We start from the raw sequence: 20,849 nt of genomic DNA, 5'->3' as shown, positions 1-20,849 counted from the left end.
CTTAAAGTTTGTGCCAAGTCAAACTAAGACATTTTTTTGAAACAGAGCGAGTGTATGTGTGTGTGTGTGTGTGTATATGCAATTTTTACATTCCTATGTCATATAAGAAACTATATACCCTCAATGTTTAAGGTTTGATATAACTACATTTAGTATACCTAATTATCAATTATATACCATTAGTGGTTTTTAAGGGTATTAATTACACTCCTAATTTAATGGTACCGTATATTCCTTCTAATACCACTCCCTCGCGTTTCTCTCTCCAATTCCCACACTTTCACCCACGTTTCCCTCCCACACCCATGATTTCTATATCAAAATCCCATTATTTCTTCCATCGCCTATGAATGTGTTGCAAGTGCATTCAGTGTTCCGAGGCCTAAAAACCTCCCTTTTCTCCACCTTGATTGCGTGCGTGGTCCGGATCTATATCCGGAAAGCTTTCTATGTGAAAATAAGAGAATAGAAATTCTAGAGTTAAAAATTTGATTATGGTTGACTTTGGTCAACATTTTGAGCAAACGGACCCAGATCCGTGTTCTGACGATCCCGAGAGGTCCGCAGTAAAATAGGGGACTTGGGCGTATGCCCGAAAATTAATTCCGAGGTCCCAAGCCTTAGAAATCAATTTTTGAAAGAAATTATTTTACTGAATTATCTAAGAAATAAAGAAAAAAATTAATGTTTGAAACCATTGTTATCGGGACCGTATTTTGGTTCCGGAGCCCGGTACAAACTTATTATATTATTTGAAAGATAACTGTGAAATTTGGTAGAAAACAGAGTTTATTTGACGTGAGTTGGACTTCCGGTTGAAGAGTTATGAACTTTGAGAGTTCTTGATTTTGAGGTTTGATTCATTGTTATTGAGGTTATTGGCGATTTGATCGCACGGATAAGTTCGTATAATGCTGTTGAGTTAGTACGTGTGTTTGGTTAGGAGCCCCGAGGGCTCGAGTGTGTTTCGGATGTGTTTCAGAAAGTTTTGAACTTAGAAAAAAGTTGTAGATTCAGAGAAATTACAGGTCTCTGAAGCCAGGTCTCGCGGTCCGCGGTGGAAACTTCGTGGTCGCGATGGGGACTCCACGATCGCGGTAGGATTTGGGCGGTACGCGGTGGGCAAGGCCAAGCCTCCGCGGCCGCGCTCGATTTCTTGTGGTCCGCGGTGGAGATCCGTGGCCGCAGTCCTTTTTATGCGGTCCGCGGAGAGGGTCTAAGAGGAATATATTTAAACGGACTATTCAGTTACTTCTCACTTTTCAAAACCCCAAAAATATAAGAGACGATTTTTCAAATAACCTTTCTACTCCAAATCAATTGTAAGTCATTTTTAACTAGTTTTCTTCAATCATTAACATCTTTTAACATGATTTCAACTTCAAATCAATTATTTTTATGGGGGAAATTGAGTGTTTTGGTTAGAACCTAGGTTTTTAAAAAATTGGGGATTTGGACCTCGATTTGAGGTCCGATTTCAAAACAAATCATATATTTGGGTTCATGGGGGAATGAGTAATCGGGTTTTGGTTCGAACCTCGGGTTTTGATCATGTGGGTCGGGGGCGATTTTGACTTTTTAGGTAAAACTTTAGAAAACTCATTTTCATGCATTAGAATTGATTTATTTAGCATTTATTGATATCATTATATAAATTGTGGCTAGATACAAGCGAGTTGGTGGTTGAAACAAGAGGTAAATTGGTAGTTGAGGCTTGAGTTGTGTTCGTGGCATCTAGGTGAGTGTTTGGTCTAACCTTAGCTTGAGAGATTAGGAGTTGTGTCCTATTTGCTATTTGTTTATTATCGAGTACGACGTATAGGCATGGTGACGAGTATCTATACTCTGGTGTCAAGCATGGTCGTGGGTCTTATATTGTGATTTTTATGATTTCGTGGTATTATTCATGCCTTGGTGAAGATTTCTAATTGTTGTATAAAGTTTGTGAAAAGAAATGTGATCTATGAGCATTGAGGAGCATTGGCTCATATTGTATAGTGAAATTGTGAAAGTATAAGTGACAATTGAACTTTTAGAGCATTAGCTCGAGTTGTGAAATGAGTTGTAAAAGTATAAGTGATAATTGAACCTCTAGAGCATTGGCTCGAGTTGTGAAGTGAATTGTGAAGTGAAATTGAGAAAGAGGAGAGATCATTATGTTGTCACCCTTGCCGGGATATTGTTGATTTATTTGTTGTTCCCTTGCCATGATTTAATTGTTTAACTGTTGTTCCCTTGCCAGATCTCTATTACTATTTTGTTTATTCCCTTGCCCATTTGCTTGTGATTGTTGTTTGGTGAGGAAGAGTGTTAAAGCAGGAAGGGTGATGTCGTGCATTGTTTGTTATTGTGAGGAAAGAGTGTTAAAGCACGAAGGGTGATGACGTGCCGCATGACGTACCATTCCGTGCCGATTCTATTGATTATATGGTGAGGAAAGAGAGTAAAAGTACGAAGGGTGTTTCCATGCACATTTTGATTATATGATTGTTTTGGTGAGGACGAGAGTAAAAGCACGAAGGGTGATGCTGTGCACATTTTCATTATATAACTGCTTTGGTGAGGCTGGGAGTAAAAGCATGAAGGGTGATGCCGTGCAATTGTTGATTTCTGCTTCCTTGTTGATATCCTAGTTATATTGTTCCTTTCCGTACTTGATGCTTTTCTATTCAGAACTATTATCTCCCCCACGACATGTTTCCCCATCCCATATTGACTGGTTATTTCTGTATTTCTTTTCCGCTGTATATATATATATGAACTGCACAGGTTTATTTGGTAGTCTGGTCCTAGACTCGTCACTACTTCGCCAAGGTTAGGCTAGACACTTACCAGCACATGGGGTCGGTTGTGCTGATACTACACTCTGCACTGTATACAGATCCAGGAGCAGCTTTTAGACAGTAGTTGGAGGGCTTCCTTTAGTCCACTCGGAGACCCAAGGTAGACCTGCATGCATCCGTAGGCCCTGATATCTCCCTCTATCTCTATTTCCCGTTTCTATTTCTTTTGCCTAGAAACAGTGTATTGTCTTTCTTCAGACCTTGTATGTAGTAACTCTTAGACAGTCTATGACACTGTGACACCAGATTTTGGGTATATGAGGTTTTGAAAGTTGTAATAGACGTAGACTTAAGATATTTAATTGTTGACTTCCGCTTATTTACTTAAAATTCCGCTGTTATCATGTTATTGCCTTGTGTTTGTTGAAGTGAAGCTATATGAAATTGTAGCAAGTAGTTAAGGTTTGGCTTGCCTAGCTCCCATTAGTAGGCGCCATCACGACTCCTGAGGGTGGAAAATCTGGGTCGTGACATAGCCAAGGCACCATCGGCACCTCTGCAATCTTGTCCCAATGGTTTTGTGCCCGGGAAAGATGAGCACAAGCCTGGTCGATTTGATGGTTATGATTTCGGGTTCCTTCACATTAAAGTTTATCTCCCAGAGTTTGATTCTCAATATGTTCTGAGCTCGAACAAATCTTTTTAGCTTTTTCTTTGATGCTTCAATTGTTGGCAAAAGTCATTTTTCTTGTAACAGTTCATGGGAGGATTTTGCTTAGGAAGATCTATCCCTTCATCGTGTTTTTTTGGATTTTATATATAGCATAGCAGTTTCGTAAGGAGTAACAAGAGCATATAAAATCACAGAATTGTAGCATAATCAGGATTTTCGACAGAATTGCGTTTTTTGCAGAAGATTTGTAGAAGTTTTAGTCGTTTTTGATTTGTGAAAACAGAAAACAAAACATCTGCAATCGGAATACAAATAATCTACAATTTATCTACAATATATCTACAAACTAGGTACATTGAATTCTAATATCTCAATTCCCATTCAATTATAGCATAATTGGGATTTTCGACATAATTGCGTTTTTCGCAGAAGATTTGTAAAAGTTTTAGTCGTTTTTTATTTGTGAAAACAGAAAACAAAGCATCTACAATCAGAATACAAATAATCTACAATTTATCTACAAAATATCTACAAACTGGGTACATTGAATTTTAATATCTCAATTCTCATTCAATTGTAGCATAATTGGGACTTTTAACATAATTGCGTTTTTCAGGAGATTTTTAGAAGTTTTAGTCATTTTTTATTTGTGAAAACAGAAAATAAAGCATCTACAATCAGAATACAAATAATCTACAATTTATCTACAAAATATCTATAAACTGGGTATATATTTGGACTCGACATGCTTCCCCTGAAATGTATGTTTCACATTTTAGATACATATTTTTGTCCAAAACAGTATTAAATCATCCACCTTTTTCTTACTAACACGCATCTGCAATATTATTATGTTAGATGTAAGTGTTGACAGCCTAGAACAGCTTGGATATTTTTAATTCTTTCAGTTGAGTTCCAAGTAATTAAATATTTTAAAAAGATGAGATAGAATCCATTAAACCAGACAATTAATTAAGAAATTTTCAATAATAGCGCGCCTAAATAAGGACGTCTACAACTACAATGATTCCTTATTTAATGAAATATCTGGAAGAATATTTACTTCCCCAATTTTAGCGCGCCTAAATAAGGAAGCCTACAGCTACAATGATTCCTTATTTAATAAATTGTCTATTTTTTGTAGAAAAACTATTAACATGGCGCGTAATTTTCATACTATGAACATATTTGGTAATATAGTTTCCTATATGGTATAGGAATGAAAATTTCCCTATATATATATATATATATATATATATATATATATATATATATATATATATATATATATATATATATATATATTCTTTCTTTCTAAATTTATGAAAGATACTTCAAGGTCTGGTCAAAAGAAAGGTGTTGTTTCACTACTAGAAATTCGGCCAAAACCGACCGCGATCAACCGATTGACATTTCCGAAATATTTTATATTTTATTTTGTTTTACGAAACCTATCACCGACATCAGTCATTTTTTTGGCGAAAAAATACGGGAAACTATTTTAGCATCCCACAAAATTTAGTTTTTAAGAAACCGATCGAAATCAGTCAATTTTCATATAAAATAAAGTAAAATTAATATTCAAAAAATCGATCGAAATCAATCGGTTATTTTAGTAAGACATTTTTAAAAAGCCGACAGAAACTGATTGGTTATTTTTTGCGCGAAAATAAAATTAAGGAGTACAAATAAATTAAAGGCCAAAATCATACGCAGCCACCTAAACTCTCCTGGATTTTCTTCTTGAATACTTTATCTGAGACTTGTTCCTATTGAACACTTATATTATTTAAAATTTGTACCTATTAGATTCTTTTTGCTGACATGGCTTGGTGTGTGTGATACACCTCCACTTAGAGCGTGAGATGTACTTTTTTTAGATTTTTTAAAATATCTTTCTTCTTCATTCTTTTAGTTTTCTTTTAAAATCTCTTTCTTCTTCACCCTTCCTTTGCCGTAACTTCTGCTCCCACTACCACCATTGAGGCCATGGCCGACACTGCTTCCACCACCACCCACCTTTCTCTTCTTTCTTTTGTTTTAACTTGGGATCTGTCATTATCGCCACCACCAAGCAGTTTTTTCCTCATTTTTCGAACCAGCACCACCACCTTCTTCATTTTTTCGGATATGAAAATCACCACCACCATCTCCTCCTTTCACTTTGATACTGACAATCACCACCACCTTGCTCGTTGGAAAAAATGGAGATCACCACTACCGCCACTCTTTTTCTATTCCCCTTCTTCTCTTTTTCCAAAAAATATTAGATAAAAAACTAAAGCATCAGATCTAAATCTACAAATGAATTAGTACTAAAAACAAAAAAAATAAATGTGGTTAGAGACGGTGGCTGATGGATTTAGCAGAAGATAGGGAATAGTGGGTTTGGGTGGATTCGTTGGGGGTTAGAATTAGTTCTTTTCTTCCTTAAAAATTGTTTTTCCTCATAATTCATTTTGTTAATTATTAGTTTGGACTCAAATGCCAAACGTCATCAGTTAATTTGTCAGTTTGCCACATCATTGGTTGTCAAAAAAGTTTCTAATAGGTACAAATTTTGAATAATAGAAGTGTTCAATAGGAACAAGTCTTAGATAAAGTATCCAAGAGGAAAATCCAGACAAATTTAGGTGGCTGCTTATAATTTGTCTTAAACCAAAATGTACCAATAGTCTAGTGGTAGAATAATATCCTACCACAGTACAGACCCCAATTGTAATTGTGCTGGTGATCATAACTGCATTTCCTGGCTGTCGAGTGTGGCCAAAGCTGGTAAACTGCACACCAGAAATCATGCAACAATAAAGCAATATCACTTTAAAAATACCAATTAACATAGCAACATCATTTTTCAAATACCCCAGAAAAAACATTCTTTTTGAAAAAATCTTTCAGGAGAAGGCGGGAAACGAGGGCAAAGTAGCAGAGATTTACACTAATTTATCTAAAGAACAAAATACGTCTTCACTTATTTTGGAAAAACAATTTGTAATGTACCGAAAATGAAAATACCCAAGAATCTTGCGGCCTATATACCATTAAAGGCAGATCCAAGATTTAAACTTGATGGATTCAACCTTAAAGTTCTTAACCCATAACCAAGGCCGGCGGAAGGGCCAAGCAGGTAAGGCCATGGCTTTATGCCCCCCAATTCTCCGGGGCCCCATTTTCTAAATTATGTTTTCTATGATTGATTTTCTTTCAAAAATGTTGAATAATATAATGTAAAAAGTATAAATTACTTATAGAAGATGAATAGATAGCTATTTACTCAGGGATTGAAAATGAATGTTGGTTAATTTAAGGTATGGCATTAATATTGTCTTCTCCTTTTTTCAAAATAAAACTTGTATTTTTTTAATTTGTTTCTTCTCCTACAAAGCTATTTATTCTCTCAAAACAAGGACATTAAATAAATTAAATTGTACATTCATTGTCATTACTATTTCTCAAGTTTTCAAGCACGCACAATAACAATCAGAATTAACTAAAGCAGTGAAACTTTGCTTTGCATTTTTTGTTTGTTTTCACTTCATAGATGTAATATTTTTTCATTAAAAATTAGAATTCAAATATGTCAGTATAAGGTTACTCAACGTAAAAAAAGATTATTATTGGAACTTTAATACTTTCATGGTTGGTCAAAAAAATTAAATATGCTATTTATATTGCCAAATAGAAAGAACGATTAAAATAAATTATATACATATCATTAATAATTTTACATATCAAAAAGTTAGACAAAATAGAGTTAAAATAAAAATATGTTTGATTTTTTTTTAAAAAAAGTTTAAGGCCTCTATAATAAAGTTTGACTTTGTACCACAACTTTTCTTGAGCCGCCCCTACCCATAGCCAATACAGTGCCTTAAGAATTCCCGTTTTATGGAACGTCCCCAAAGGAACGGACATGTGCCTAAAGATTTTAGAAAAAGAGATGATAAGTTCAAATATCTACCTGGTTATAAACCAATGCCAAAGAGACAGATCCTCGCATTAAACCAGCCTACCATATTGTAACCTGTGAATGCGAACAATTATTAGCTTTCCAATACTAAGATTTAGCAATACAGCAGCAAGAAACAAGGAGAAAATTGAGAAATAAACCTGCTGTTTGAAGCCAATCTTGTCATGGTTAGATCGCTTCAAGCAACTGCATAACTGTATTGGGAAAAAACTGAGTTTATATTAAAGATGATGTGGCATGATACGTGGTTTAGTTAAATGGTCAAAACGCAACAATTGACTAAGAGGCACGGATGGAGACAGCCACGGGAAGAAGAATTTAAATAGCCACGAGACGACGTATAGATACGAGTCTCGTACCAATTTAAATTATTTACAGCCAACGGATTAGAAGACATTAAAGACAAAGATCTGATGACAGAAAGGAGTCCAAATTCATTATTAAATACTTGATACGTTAAAAAATTGGTATTTAATAGGAATGATTGTATAACGGCTTATTTAATGTCATTTATTACTCATGATTATATCATTAAAGCTGAGGCTTCATTCCTTTACCTAGAATTATCTATAAAAGGAAGAAGTATCATCATTTGTAAGGACACGGAATACTATTGAGAATTTATTGAAATACACATCTATTTGCTTCTTTACCATCGTTCTCAAAAGTATTTTATTTTTGTCTCCTGATTATCAGTAACCCGAATTTCTTTTTAGCTTTGACCAAAGACTCAGATTTTTGGTTAAACAAATTGGTTCCGTTACCGGGAATCTGATAATCTTTCCTTTTAAGCTATATCTTATCTATTGTCGTCACCATGTCAAACAACAACGCCGACAACAATAGTAATAACACATTGGGAAACCATGAGAATCAAATACATCAAAATCAAGATGACGTGGTTCCCTCTCCTCTAAATTCACCACGTCAATCTCGTGAAGGCACTCCTGTTACTGAATCCCGTGCTGATCAACAAGAGCAATCTGAACATTTTGAAGGAGTTACAACTGAAGCTTTACAAAAGCTAATTGATGCACAGGTCGGCAAAGCTCTTCAGGCACTTGTTAGTCGATTGCCTGCTGCGCCACCCACACCAACTCCTAATAATAATACATTGGAGAATCCCCGTTCTGGTCTTGATAATTCTGGAAACGGAGCAACCCCCAGTGAACCACAGGAAGAGGGACTAGGTAATTTAAATAATTCATATTTGCAAAATTTAGTACTAACCTTGCAGAAACAGCTTAAGGAACAAAATGAGCGTATTGAACAAATCCCTGGAGTTCCGCCTGTAATAAAAGGAGTAGACATGGACAAATACTCACAACAACCATGGAAGCCTAGTGCTGCTCCCCTTCCAATTCCGAAAAAGTTCAAAATGCCTGACATCCCGAAATATGATGGTACTACAGACCCACGTGACCACGTGACTGCATTTACAACAGGCGTAAAAGGCAACGACTTGACCAAACAAGAAATTGAATCAGTATTGGTCAAGAAATTTGGAGAAACACTCACCAAGGGTGCATTAACCTGGTATTCTCTTTTATCTAAAAATTCTATTAATTCTTTTGCTGAGCTTGCAGATTCTTTTATTAAAGCACATTCGGGAGCACAAAAGGTTGAGAAAAGAATGGAAGATATTTTCAAAATCAAACAAGGGGATTCAGAGCTGCTTAGAAACTTTGTTGATAGATTCCAGCGTGAAAGAATGACTCTACCTCGTGTGCCTGACAATTGGGCTGCTATAGCCTTTGCAAGTAATTTAAATGACAAAAGTTCTGAAGCCACGAGACGACTCAAAGAAAGCCTTCGAGAATTTCCTACAACCATATGGAATGATGTTTACAACAGGTATAGCACGAAGCTGCGAATTGAAGAAGATACCGCACCTAAGCTTCATCATGAAGAAAGGGGCGGTACCCGAAGGTCAGAAACCGAAAAAAGATCAGGTAAAAACAGGTACGATCCATATATGGGACCTGCAGGAAAAGACCCACGGTCGAAACAAGATAGCCAGCAATATGATCAAAAATCGAGGAACCGGGATTCTGGCTCTTCTTCAAAGTTCAGGAATGATCGGAACAGATAAGAATCACGAGATGATGACCGGAGTTTAAAGGCACGATTCGGCGGATATAATTTTAATGTCTCTACCTCCGAGCTCGTAGCTGTTTTAAGAAGCATGGGAGATAAGGTACGGTGGCCAAAAGAGATGCGGTCAAATCCAAGTAGACGCAATCCGGATCATTGGTGCGAATTTCACAACGATCACGGGCACAAAACTTCATAATGTAGATTCCTGCAGAGTGAAGTGGATCATTTATTGAAGCAAGGGTACCTCACTGAGTTATTTAGTGAGAAAGGAAAACATGCTTATATGAAAAACAAGCAAGAGCCACCACAACCTCCTTCACCCAAGAGGACAGTGAATGTCATAAGCGGGGGAGAAGATATTCACGGCATAACCTACACAACCTCCAACAAGGTTTCTAAGGTAACAATTACACACGGGAAACAGGTGCGGCAGGTCCTTGAAAATGAAAGTATTTCGTTCGATGACGCAGATACCGAAGGAGTGACAACTAAACATAATGACGCACTGGTAATATCTTTACTTGTACATGATACTAATGTAAAACGAGTTTTGATTGATCCAGGGAGTTCTATAAATATTATATTACTAAGGGTACTACGGGAAATGCAAGCTGAAGACAAAATGATACCCAAGGCGCACACCTTGTCAGGCTTCGACAATTCAAGTGTAGTAACAAAAGGTGAGGTATATCTAACAACTTTTGCTATGAGTGTTGTGAAGGAAACTAAATTTCAGGTAGTTGATATGGAAATGGCCTACAATATGATCATGGGGAGACCATGGATACACGATATGGATGCTGTCCATCAACTCTACATCAGGTTATTAAATTCCCATCACCATGGGGAATTTGCCAAATTCGTGGGGATCAACAGATGGCTAGAAGTGTCAACGCTGTAACAAGTACGAGCGCCGCAAATAAAGAAAAATAGCAATTACAGGAAACAGTTGAAGGTAAAAAAGATCAAACTTCAACTGAACAGGAAAAGACGGATTTAGACTCAAGACCTGACACAATTCAAGAACCTGAAGAAAATGAAAGCATCAAAACGACAATTGAAGAGCTTGAGGCAGTGATGTTATTTGATCAATGGCCTGAACGGAAGGTTTATGTCGGGGCCAATTTAAGCACGAACATGCGAGGTATGATAATCGAATTTTTAAAAGCTAACTTAGACTGCTTTGCTTGGTCCCACGCTGATATGACAGGGATACCACCAAATGTGATGACTCACAAACTCAATGAGGACCCTTCTTTCACACCAATAAAGCAAAAGAAACGGAAACAAGGTGCTTTCAAGAACCAGGTGATTCAGGATGAAGTCCAAAAATTATTAAAAATCGGATCAATCCGTGAGGTAAAATATCCTACTTGGTTAGCTAACACGGTGGTTGTACCCAAGAAAAATGGTAAGTGGCGTGTTTGTGTAGATTATACCGATTTAAATAAAGCCTGTCCAAAAGATTCCTTTCCCTTACCGCATATAGACCAACTAATTGATGCAACCGCAGGTCATGAACTTTTAAGTTTTTTAGATGCATACTCGGGATATAATCAAATTAAAATGGATCCTGGTGATGAAGAAAAAACTTCTTTCATCACAGACAGGGGGACTTACTGTTATAAAGTAATGCCCTTTGGTCTCAAAAATGCTGGGGCAACCTATCAAAGGTTGGTCACCAAAATGTTCCAAGAACATTTAGGGAAAACAATGGAGGTATATATAGACGACATGCTCGTCAAAACCCAGCAATCTCATGATCATATTTCTCATCTATCTGTTACTTTTGAAATTTTGCGAAAATTTAATATGAAACTCAACCTAGAAAAATGTGCATTTGGAGTTGCATCAGGTAAGTTTTTGGGTTTTCTTGTTTCTAATCGTGGTATTGAAGTGAATCCTTCTCAGATCAAAGCAATAGAAGAAATCCCTGATATCCTCACTAATAAAAAGGAAGTACAAAGATTAACGGGAAGAATTGCAGCTTTGGGGAGATTTATTTCCAAATCCTCAGAAAGGTGTTTTAAGTTTTTCTCTGCACTTAAAAAGCAAGATCATTTTGAATGGAATGAAGATTGTCAACAAGCCCTTAGAAATTTGAAAGCTTATTTGTCAAAACCACCGTTGTTGGCAAAACCGAAGGTGGGGGAAAAACTTCTCATTTATCTGGCCGTATCTGAAGTCGCAGTGAGTGCTGTTTTAGTCCGCGAGGACCAAGGTAAACAATCTCCTATTTATTATGTAAGTAAGTCCTTATTGGAAGCTGAGACACGATATCCACAGTTAGAAAAATTAGCATTAGCTTTGATCATGGCATCTAGAAAATTAAGACCTTATTTTCAATGTCATCCCATTAATGTAGTTACTGCTTTTCCGCTTCGAAATATTTTGCATAAACACGAACTTTCAGGAAGATTAGCAAAATGGGCTATAGAACTAAGTGAATATGAAGTTGTTTATCAACCCAGAACCGCTATAAAGTCTCAAGTACTAGCTGATTTCGTGGCTGATTTTAGCCAGGGGATGCATTTAGAAGCAGAAAAAGAATTACTAGTTTTTAATGGTGTGAACCCGGGGACTTAGGTTTTATTCACTGACGGTTCATCTAATGTAAAAGGGGCAGGCCTAGGAATAGTCCTCGTACCACCTGCGGGTGAGACCGTTAGACAGGCTATAAAATATCATTCTATAACTAACAATGAAGCAGAGTATGATGCTGTAATTGCAGGTTTAGAATTGGCACGAGAACTCGGCATAACACAGATTATAATCAATAGTGATTCTCAACTCGTGGTTAATCAAATGCTGGGGACTTATACAACCAGAGAGTCATGAATGCAAGAATACCTCGCAAAGGTACGGGAGTTAATAAAGCAATTCCAAACTTGGAAAGTAGTGCAAATCCCAAGAGATGAGAATGTAGAGGCAGATGCTTTAGCAAATCTCGCATCCGCAGCAGACGTGGCAAACAATGCAAATGCTTCAGTCATACATCTATTTCATTCCATTCTTGAATCTGATAAAAACGAGGTAAGTTTTAATCATCTAACATGGGATTGGAGAAACGAAATTGTTGCCTTTTTACAGCACGGTACCGTGCCTAATGACAAAGGAAAGGCTCACGCGCTTCGCAAAAAAGCTGCACGATATTGTTTATATCAAGGAAATCTTTATCGAAAGATGTTCGGTGGACCACTAGCAAGGTGTCTCGGACCCTCTCAAACAGAATATGTCATGAGAGAAGTACACGAAGGACATTGTGGGAATCACGCAGGAGGACGGTCACTGGTAAGAACATTAATTCGCACAGGATATTATTGGCCTAAGATGGAAGAAGAGGCAACCAGTTTCGTGTCCAAATGTGATAAATGTCAAAGGTATGGCAATAATATGCATAGACCAGCTGAGTTACTACATCCTGTTATAGCCCCATGGCCCTTTATGAAATGGGGAATGGATATCGTAGGTCCACTTCCACAAGCAAAAGGTCAGGTGAAATTTCTACTTGTACTTACAGATTATTTCACTAAATGGGTAGAAGCAGGGGCATTTAAACAGGTACGAGAGAAAGAAGTTAAAGACTTCATATGGCGAAATATAATATGCCGCTTTGGAGCACCAAAGGAGATCGTGTGTGACAATGGACCACAATTCATTGGAGCTCAAATCACAGAATTTCTTCAAAGTTGGCAGATCAAAAGAATAACGTCTACGCCATATCATCCAGTAGGGAATGGACAAGCAGAATCTACTAACAAAGTCATTATCAATAACTTGAAGAAGAGGTTACAGGATTCAAAAGGTAATTGGCCTGAGGTGTTACCTGGAGTATTATGGGCTTATCGTACAACGACCAAAACAGGCACTGGAGAAACACCATTTTCAATGGTTTATGGTGCGGAAGCCTTAATTCCAGTTGAAATAGGTGAGCCAAGCACACGATACGATCAGGCAACGGAGGAATCTAATAATGAAGAGATGCGGGTTAGCCTAGATTTACTTGAAGGGAGAAGAGAAACTGCATTGATAAGGATGACAGCGCAAAAGCAAGTAATAGAACGATATTACAATAGGAAAGCACGCCTTAGATTTTCCAAAATTGGGGACTTCGTGCTTAAAAAGGTGTTCCAATCTACAAAGGTTGCTAACTCAGGAAAGCTAAGTCCAACATGGGAAGGACCGTATAAAGTCCGTGGCATTGCGGGAAAAGGAGCATACCAGTTGGAGACAATGGATGGTAAAGTTTTACCCTCACATTGGAATGTCGTCCACTTAAAAAGATATTACTTTTGAGAAAGAACCTACGGTCAGGTATCATCATGTTAAAATTTCTCTATTGGATTATTAATATTTTACTAACGGTTTTAGATGCTAGGCAAAATACCTTAACTCGTGCCAAATGATGAGTCACAACCTGCAAGGCAAAATGGAGTATTCTTAAATTCCTAGCCCAGAGTTACAATTAATCTGATGGAAATATACACGAGTTAGGCAATCTTCATCTATAATCGCACCTTCGGGTCCCGTATATCTTTCTGTTTCAGGAAAAATGGCCAAAGTAAAAGAAATAAACAAGTGCTCGAGGCTTCATACTTTACCGCTCAAACACTTGGGGGACTACAATACTGTATACAGATACGTGTAGAAATGCAGATACGCAGATACGCAGATACGAATATCGAACAATAGAGTCAAGTATTGAGAAAAAATTACGAAGTCTTCAGCATTCATGAGAACAACAGAGTCATCTCTCAAACTCATAAACAAAGTCACCTCTCAAACCCTTCTTAATATGTAAAGATAGGGTCATGACTTTGTACTGAAACAGGTTATGAAGAAAAACCTTGTTTATTCTATGTTATGTACAAATCTGTTACAAGAAAAACAGTTACGAGAAAGTTGTAGATGTATTGTAATACATGTAACAGTCAAACACTTGTTAAAGTTTATGAATAAAAACTTGTCACAGTTGTTTCATACAAAACATGTGTTTTCCTATTTCTTTCATCGTATTATAACACCATTATGAAGTTGAGACGTCTTCTTCATTAAGTGTCGATAAAATAAAAGGGCCCTCTTTTATAAGCCTCATGTTGATATTTCATGAGAAGAATTATAAAGCATTTTAAAAGGATAAAAATGCTAAGCTATTCCATGAGTCCTAGATATACAGGCAAGAATAGAATATGCAGAAGTACCAATAAAACTTCTTTTTTAAAAAAAAAAACTAAGTACAAACTTAGTCAACAAAGCATTTGTTTTTTACAAATGCCCCATTATGATAACTGGGGACTTCATTAAAAGATCCTTTACAGCAATTTCATTTTTAGCTAGTCACTAAAGGGTTTGGAGCATCAGGCGTTTTACCCTCGAGAGCAGGAATTGTAACCCCAATTGCTGCAGTAGTCATTTCTTCATTTAAAAGTTCTTCCGTTCCAGGAACTTCAAGTACAGGAGAAGGAGTATCAGTAGATTGTTGACTTTTCTCGATGGTATCTACGACTTTGGCCAGTTCAGACTGCAAGTCAAAACCTTCTTGAGCAGCTTCCGTCAAAGCATCACGGCGAGATTTCAGGAAAGCCCAACTCACCTCTATGTTGAAGTTCTCCTCCAGAAGTCCATATTCCTTTTCCCACATAGCAAGATCGTTTTTTAAGATTTGATGCTCAGCTAAATGGGAATCAAGGGAAGCTTCAAGAGAGGCATGAGAACTCTTCAAGGCATGAATCTCGTCAGAGGAGGTCTGTAAGTCAGCCTGAGCTTGTGTCAAGCTTTGCACTAACTCTCCTGCATACTCTTCCTTCTTAGCCAAAAGTGCCTTAAGCTCCCTAATTTCTTCACTAGCCTTGGATAATTATTCTGACAAAGAGCATTCCAAAAGCTCTTTGTCTCTTTTAAATTGGCTTGAAGAAGCCTTGGCAGTTGCCAGTTCAGAAGTCAAACTACGGTTTTGCTGCTCTAGGAGGTTTTTATTTTCTTGCAACTCCTCTATGGTCCCTTGAGCATTCTCAAACTGTTCCTTCCAATTGGTTGCTTCAAGCTGGGCTCCCCTGGCTATTTCTTCAGCCTTGTGGACAGTTTTTTCAGACTCACGGGCTTTTCTTTCCAGAAGGGAAATTCTTCCCATTAATTCCGTGCCAATAAGGTTAGCCTACAGAGACAACTCATAGAAATGATGGATTAAAGATAATTAAGAGACAAAATAAAATACTTGTTGGTAAGAAGAAAAAATACCTTCAAAGTAGAATGAACTATGTCATTCATCAGAGTTAAGCAGCTATGGCTCTCCATCTTCTTCTTCTTGATATCTCCAATTAGGGGCTCGAGCCAAACATCGGCTCTACCAGTCTTCCTCAAGAGGCTATGATTGGCAGGAACTTCCATAGTAAGACTTCTCATAGTCATACTTCCACTGCTAGAACTCGTCTCTATACGATGAACAGAGGGAAGAGGAGCAATGGAAGGAATGGAAGGAGAAGATGTAGAAACAGGAATGGAAGGAGAAGATGTAGAAACCAACGCAGGAGCGGAAGCAGGTGCAGTAGAAACTGCCAAGGGAACGGACATAGAAGCGGTAGAAACTGGCAAAAGAACGGAAGTCGTCAAAACTGGTAAAAAAATACTTACGGTTGGCAGAGGAATGGAGGAAATAGGAAAAAATGAGGAAAGAGGAGCTTCATCAAAAACATGGCCGAGCTCGCCACTCCCGAAACCACTGTCAAAAAGACGCTGAATTGACTCATTATTATCTCTTGGTTCGGTGTCCTCGTCAGAATGAATCAAAACAGGCTCGGTGGTAGAGGTTCGAGCAGGAGTGTTTTCAATTTCATCATCAATGATTATTCGCCTCCTGATCCTTGGCCTGGTAATTAGGGAGGTACCCTCCTCTTCTTCTTCAGAACTTTCCTTTATAGCTTTCCTTTTTGGCAGCAAGGCTCGAGCCTTATCCAAATCAAGAGCAGCATTCGCAGACATGCGAATGGCCATAGCTACTCCAGCCGTCATTCCTCTAATGCCAAATCCTGATTAAAGGATGGATATACATGATCAAAGTTGAGGAAAAAATGCTTAACATGTAAAAAAACATATAAAAAGGGGGATACCATGTGTTTTGACCTTCCAGCTATGTAAGGAAGAAATTGATTTCCAAGTTCTTTGCTCCCTAGAAGCAATCTTCAAAAGTGAGTCTACCCAACCACGGAAGTTGGGAATAGGTTCCACATCTCCCATGGTTGCTACAAAAAACCAAGAAGAGACGAGGTTAAAAACAAAATTTCTTTTGAAATTCTCAAAAGTAGGTACGGTAAATAAAAGGAAACCTACGTTCAAAATTCCACTTCTCAGGGAAGGGAATATTTGTTTCGCCAATCAAGTCCACCGTACGAACAACAACGTAACGGATATACCATCCACGATCTTTGTCATCTTCAGGATTTACCAAAACTTTTTTGCTCCTTGCAGTTAAGGTAAAAACCCCATGGCGTATTAAGTTAGGATGGTACAGATGAATGAGGTGAGAAAAGGTGAAATTGACATTGGCTTTGGAGGATAAATATCTCAAACAAGTCACTGTTCTCCACACTAGTAGACCGATTTGGGCCAAACAAATTGTAAAGAAACGATAAAAATCAAGAATAACTGGGTCAATCGGAGGATTAAAACCTAAAGTAAAGGGGTAAGTATAAACAGAAGAATACCCACTTCTAAAGGAGGAAATTCTTTGATTTGGGGAAGGAATTGACATTCGGAGACTATCCTTCCAGTTACAATCTTTTCTTATGGTGGGGATTGTAAGTTCGGTTACTATTGTAGGGTAAGTATCGGCTTTTTCTAAATTTGCAATTTGTTTTTGAAGAGGCGTTTTGTCACTTTCAAAAGACAAATCGCTGGGAACTATCTCATCAACTGAGGGTTCTTGAGAAGAATCAAGAATTTCTCTACTTTTAGAAGAGGGAGCCTTTGGGATAGAACTCCTTGAAGAAGAACCAGAGGAGCCGCCTCGAGTAGATTCTAACCCTGTTCGAAGCCTACCTCCTCCGCCTCTTCTGTTTCTAACAGGGGCGTTGGGGAATTGGTCTAGAATTGGAACTTTTTTACGGTTAGGGTTTGAAGAAGACATTGTTAGGAAGGATGAGTCGAAAGAATAAAAATAAAGAAGAAAGTGTTTGCTGAAGATTTGTGAAGAAGACAAAGGAAGAAAAAGTTATGTATAAAATGGGAACCGTCAACCTTAGAAGTGTAATGATGGAAAGCCTATAATAAAGGCAGCTATCACTTCATGAATAGTGAGAATGAAGAAGTCTCGAAAAAGGGTGTAAATAGCGGAATCAATCAGAAAATGACACATGGGCAGAACATTAAATGGAAAAGACTACTACGACGTCAATACTGTCATAAGCATTAATTGTGGCAAAAATTCCTTTTTCATGAAGATCCACTTCCCAATTATTTAATTGATAAATAAATGAAAAGTGGGGGGACTATCTGTATTGGGAAAAAACTGAGTTTATATTAAAGATGATGTGGCATGACACGTGGTTTAGTTAAACGGTCAAAGCGCAACAATTGACTAAGAGGCACGGATGAAGACAGCCACGGGAAGAAGAATTTAAATAGGCACGAGACGACGTATAGATACGAGTCTTGTACCAATTTAAATTATTTACAGCCAACTGATTAGAAGGCATTAAAGACAAAGATCTGATGACAGAAAGGAGTCCAAATTCATTATTAAATACTTGATACATTAAAAAATTGGTATTTAATAGGAATGATTGTATAACGGCTTATTTAATGTCATTTATTACTCATTATTATATCATTAAAGCTGAGGCTTCATTCCTTTACCTAGAATTATCTATAAAAGGAAGAAGTATCATCATTTGTAAGGACACGGAATACTATTGAGAATTCATTGAAATACACAACTATTTGCTGTTTTACCATCATTCTCAAAAGTATTTTATTTTGTCTCTTGATTATCAGTAACTCGAATTTCTTTTTAGTTTTGACCAAAGACTCAGATTTTTTGTTAAACAATAACAAAGACAACGGGAACACAAAGCACGCCCTTCCAACCAGACCCAGGCCAAGCAGCGCGACACTCGCTCCAACAGATTTTCCAGGACTATGGAATGAAGAATCCGCAAAACAAGAATTAATATAAATTAAAATTCCCAAATAAATGGAAATCCCGCAACATTTTATGTTAAATAGTGTTCACAGAATAATTGGCACAAAAGTTTCAGGAGAAGACCAATGGATATCTTACTTTTAGGAATAAAAGAAAAATGGATATGAGATCGTACCTGTTTTTGACGAATCTCCATTTCTCAATATCTAAAGCATCCATACCAACATAAAGAAAAATGAAAATCTCCGCAGTAAATGACAGTGTTGCAAAAGCATGCCTGTGAAAGATAAGCCATGAGAATCATGAGAGCAACTTCACGATCCGTTGAGTGCCTGCACGTAGAAAGGACGGCTTCTAAAGTACTGTTAGGAAAGTGGACTTGGACCTAGCTTAACCTAAAAAATGAGCTCATGAGATAAAGGACGGCAATAACTGGGGGAACCAAATATTTCACAGGGACTACAGATTACTAAGGCAGGTAAACTTCAAGGATAGCACTGATTACACTGAGTTTATCATAGTAGGAATAAACCATAAATAAGAAAAAGGATTGCTGTTAAGAGCCAATAAGTCAAAGAGAAAACTCCTATAGTAGCTTATGACATTCAAGAAGTCCGTCCTTGGGATAAATCTACTGTGAAGGGAAACCTGTCCAAGATTTCCAATCACTTCATTTTTTCCTGTTTTGACACGTAAGCCAAAGATTTGAACGGTGATATGGGTTGAACAAAATCAGATTAATTAGTAACTCAATGAGCGCCAAAAGACATACAGTAATAAATTAAATAATTAAGGGTAACTCGGTACACAAAGCTCCCGCTATGCGCGAGGTAAGGAAGGGCCGGACCACAAGGGTCTATTGAACGCGACTTTACCCTGCATTTTTGGAAGAGTCTGTTTCCACGGCTCGAACTCATGATCTCTTGGTCACATGACAACAACTTTACCAGTTACGTCAAGACTTCCCTTCTAATAAACTAAATAATATTAAATTAAACGAATGAACATGGAAGAAAATTAAGAGCAACCCAAGATATATCTTTTTGATTATGTATGCGCTTAGCAACCCAACCTGCATTTAAGAGCAAGATATCATATAACTAGTATGCTTTAAGCCTCGTTAAGGCATAGGCGGATGGACCATACATTTGATGGGTTCAACTAAACCCATCATTTTCCACGGGGAGTACAGATATATATACATGTGAACAATTACTAAAATATCCACAAATATTAAATTATGAACTCATAACTCTAAAAGTCCAATGAGTTTAGTAGTAAGAACCTTAGGCTGATCCCATCAAATTTAAATATTAGATCCGCCTCTGCGTTAAGGTTTTTGTCTCCATAAATAAGAATAGATAGTTAGCATAATCTGATCAAATGAGGAAGTATGAAAAACTAGAAAAAATTGACCAAGTTCAAACTGGCATTACTTAAGGAGATTGAAATTTTTTAGCTTGCAATGAAAGACAAATCCAAATCCGCTTTAATTTGTCCACGAACAAGGCAGCTATACTGCAACTACGTATAAATCTTATAAGAGTTTGATCCTAGCGTGTGCTTAGCACATGCATGTCTGCAAGTAAGTGGTGTTTCTAGTGGCGCACATGTGAGTAACGTGTAAATACATGCTTTTGGAGGGGAAGAACAAGAAACGACTGTTAACCCCGTAGTGTGAGGAGCAAAAGGAGAAATCTTTCCAAAAGAGGGTCTTGTGTTTGATGATCCAAAAAGTGAGAAAATAGTTGGCGATAATCAATAGCTGGTCCTAGAGGATGATCAACCACACTATGACACGGCCCAAACTCTTAAGGGACAAAATTAGGAAGGAGTGGCTAATGTGTGTAAAACATAAACCAAGAAAGCTACTTACCAAAACTCCCAGCAAAGTGCTTGCAAGAAACAGATATAGAAAACTTCCGCTGAACGACAAGGCAATCCTTGAGTTGATGTTGGAGAGAACCAATTTCTGGATTGCATTAAAAAAATCCACAGATGTGATTTGAGACGGAGTTAGGATTTGAACCTTATTGGTTCGAGATTATAATCTTTTTAAGTACTGAGTTCTACATTAATAATTTGTACATATTCATTTAATTTTTTAATACAAATACAGTGTTTGAACAAAAGCTACTGGGTTCGGCCGAACTCGCAAACAGTACTATGGCTCCGTCCTCGGTCATGTGG

At 37.4% G+C, this 20,849-nt stretch overlaps 1 pseudogene; it reads right to left on the bottom strand.

The window, feature by feature from the left end:
- Positions 1-20,849, bottom strand: part of LOC104219316 (sodium/hydrogen exchanger 3-like) — a 43,903-nt pseudogene that overhangs the window by 15,722 nt on the left and 7,332 nt on the right.

Source organism: Nicotiana sylvestris, chromosome 2 (assembly GCF_000393655.2).
Source record: "Nicotiana sylvestris chromosome 2, ASM39365v2, whole genome shotgun sequence".
In the NCBI taxonomy this organism is placed as follows: Eukaryota; Viridiplantae; Streptophyta; class Magnoliopsida; order Solanales; family Solanaceae; genus Nicotiana; species Nicotiana sylvestris.
The sequence above is the reverse complement of the archived record's forward strand: the minus strand, read 5'-3'. Positions and strand labels throughout refer to the sequence as shown.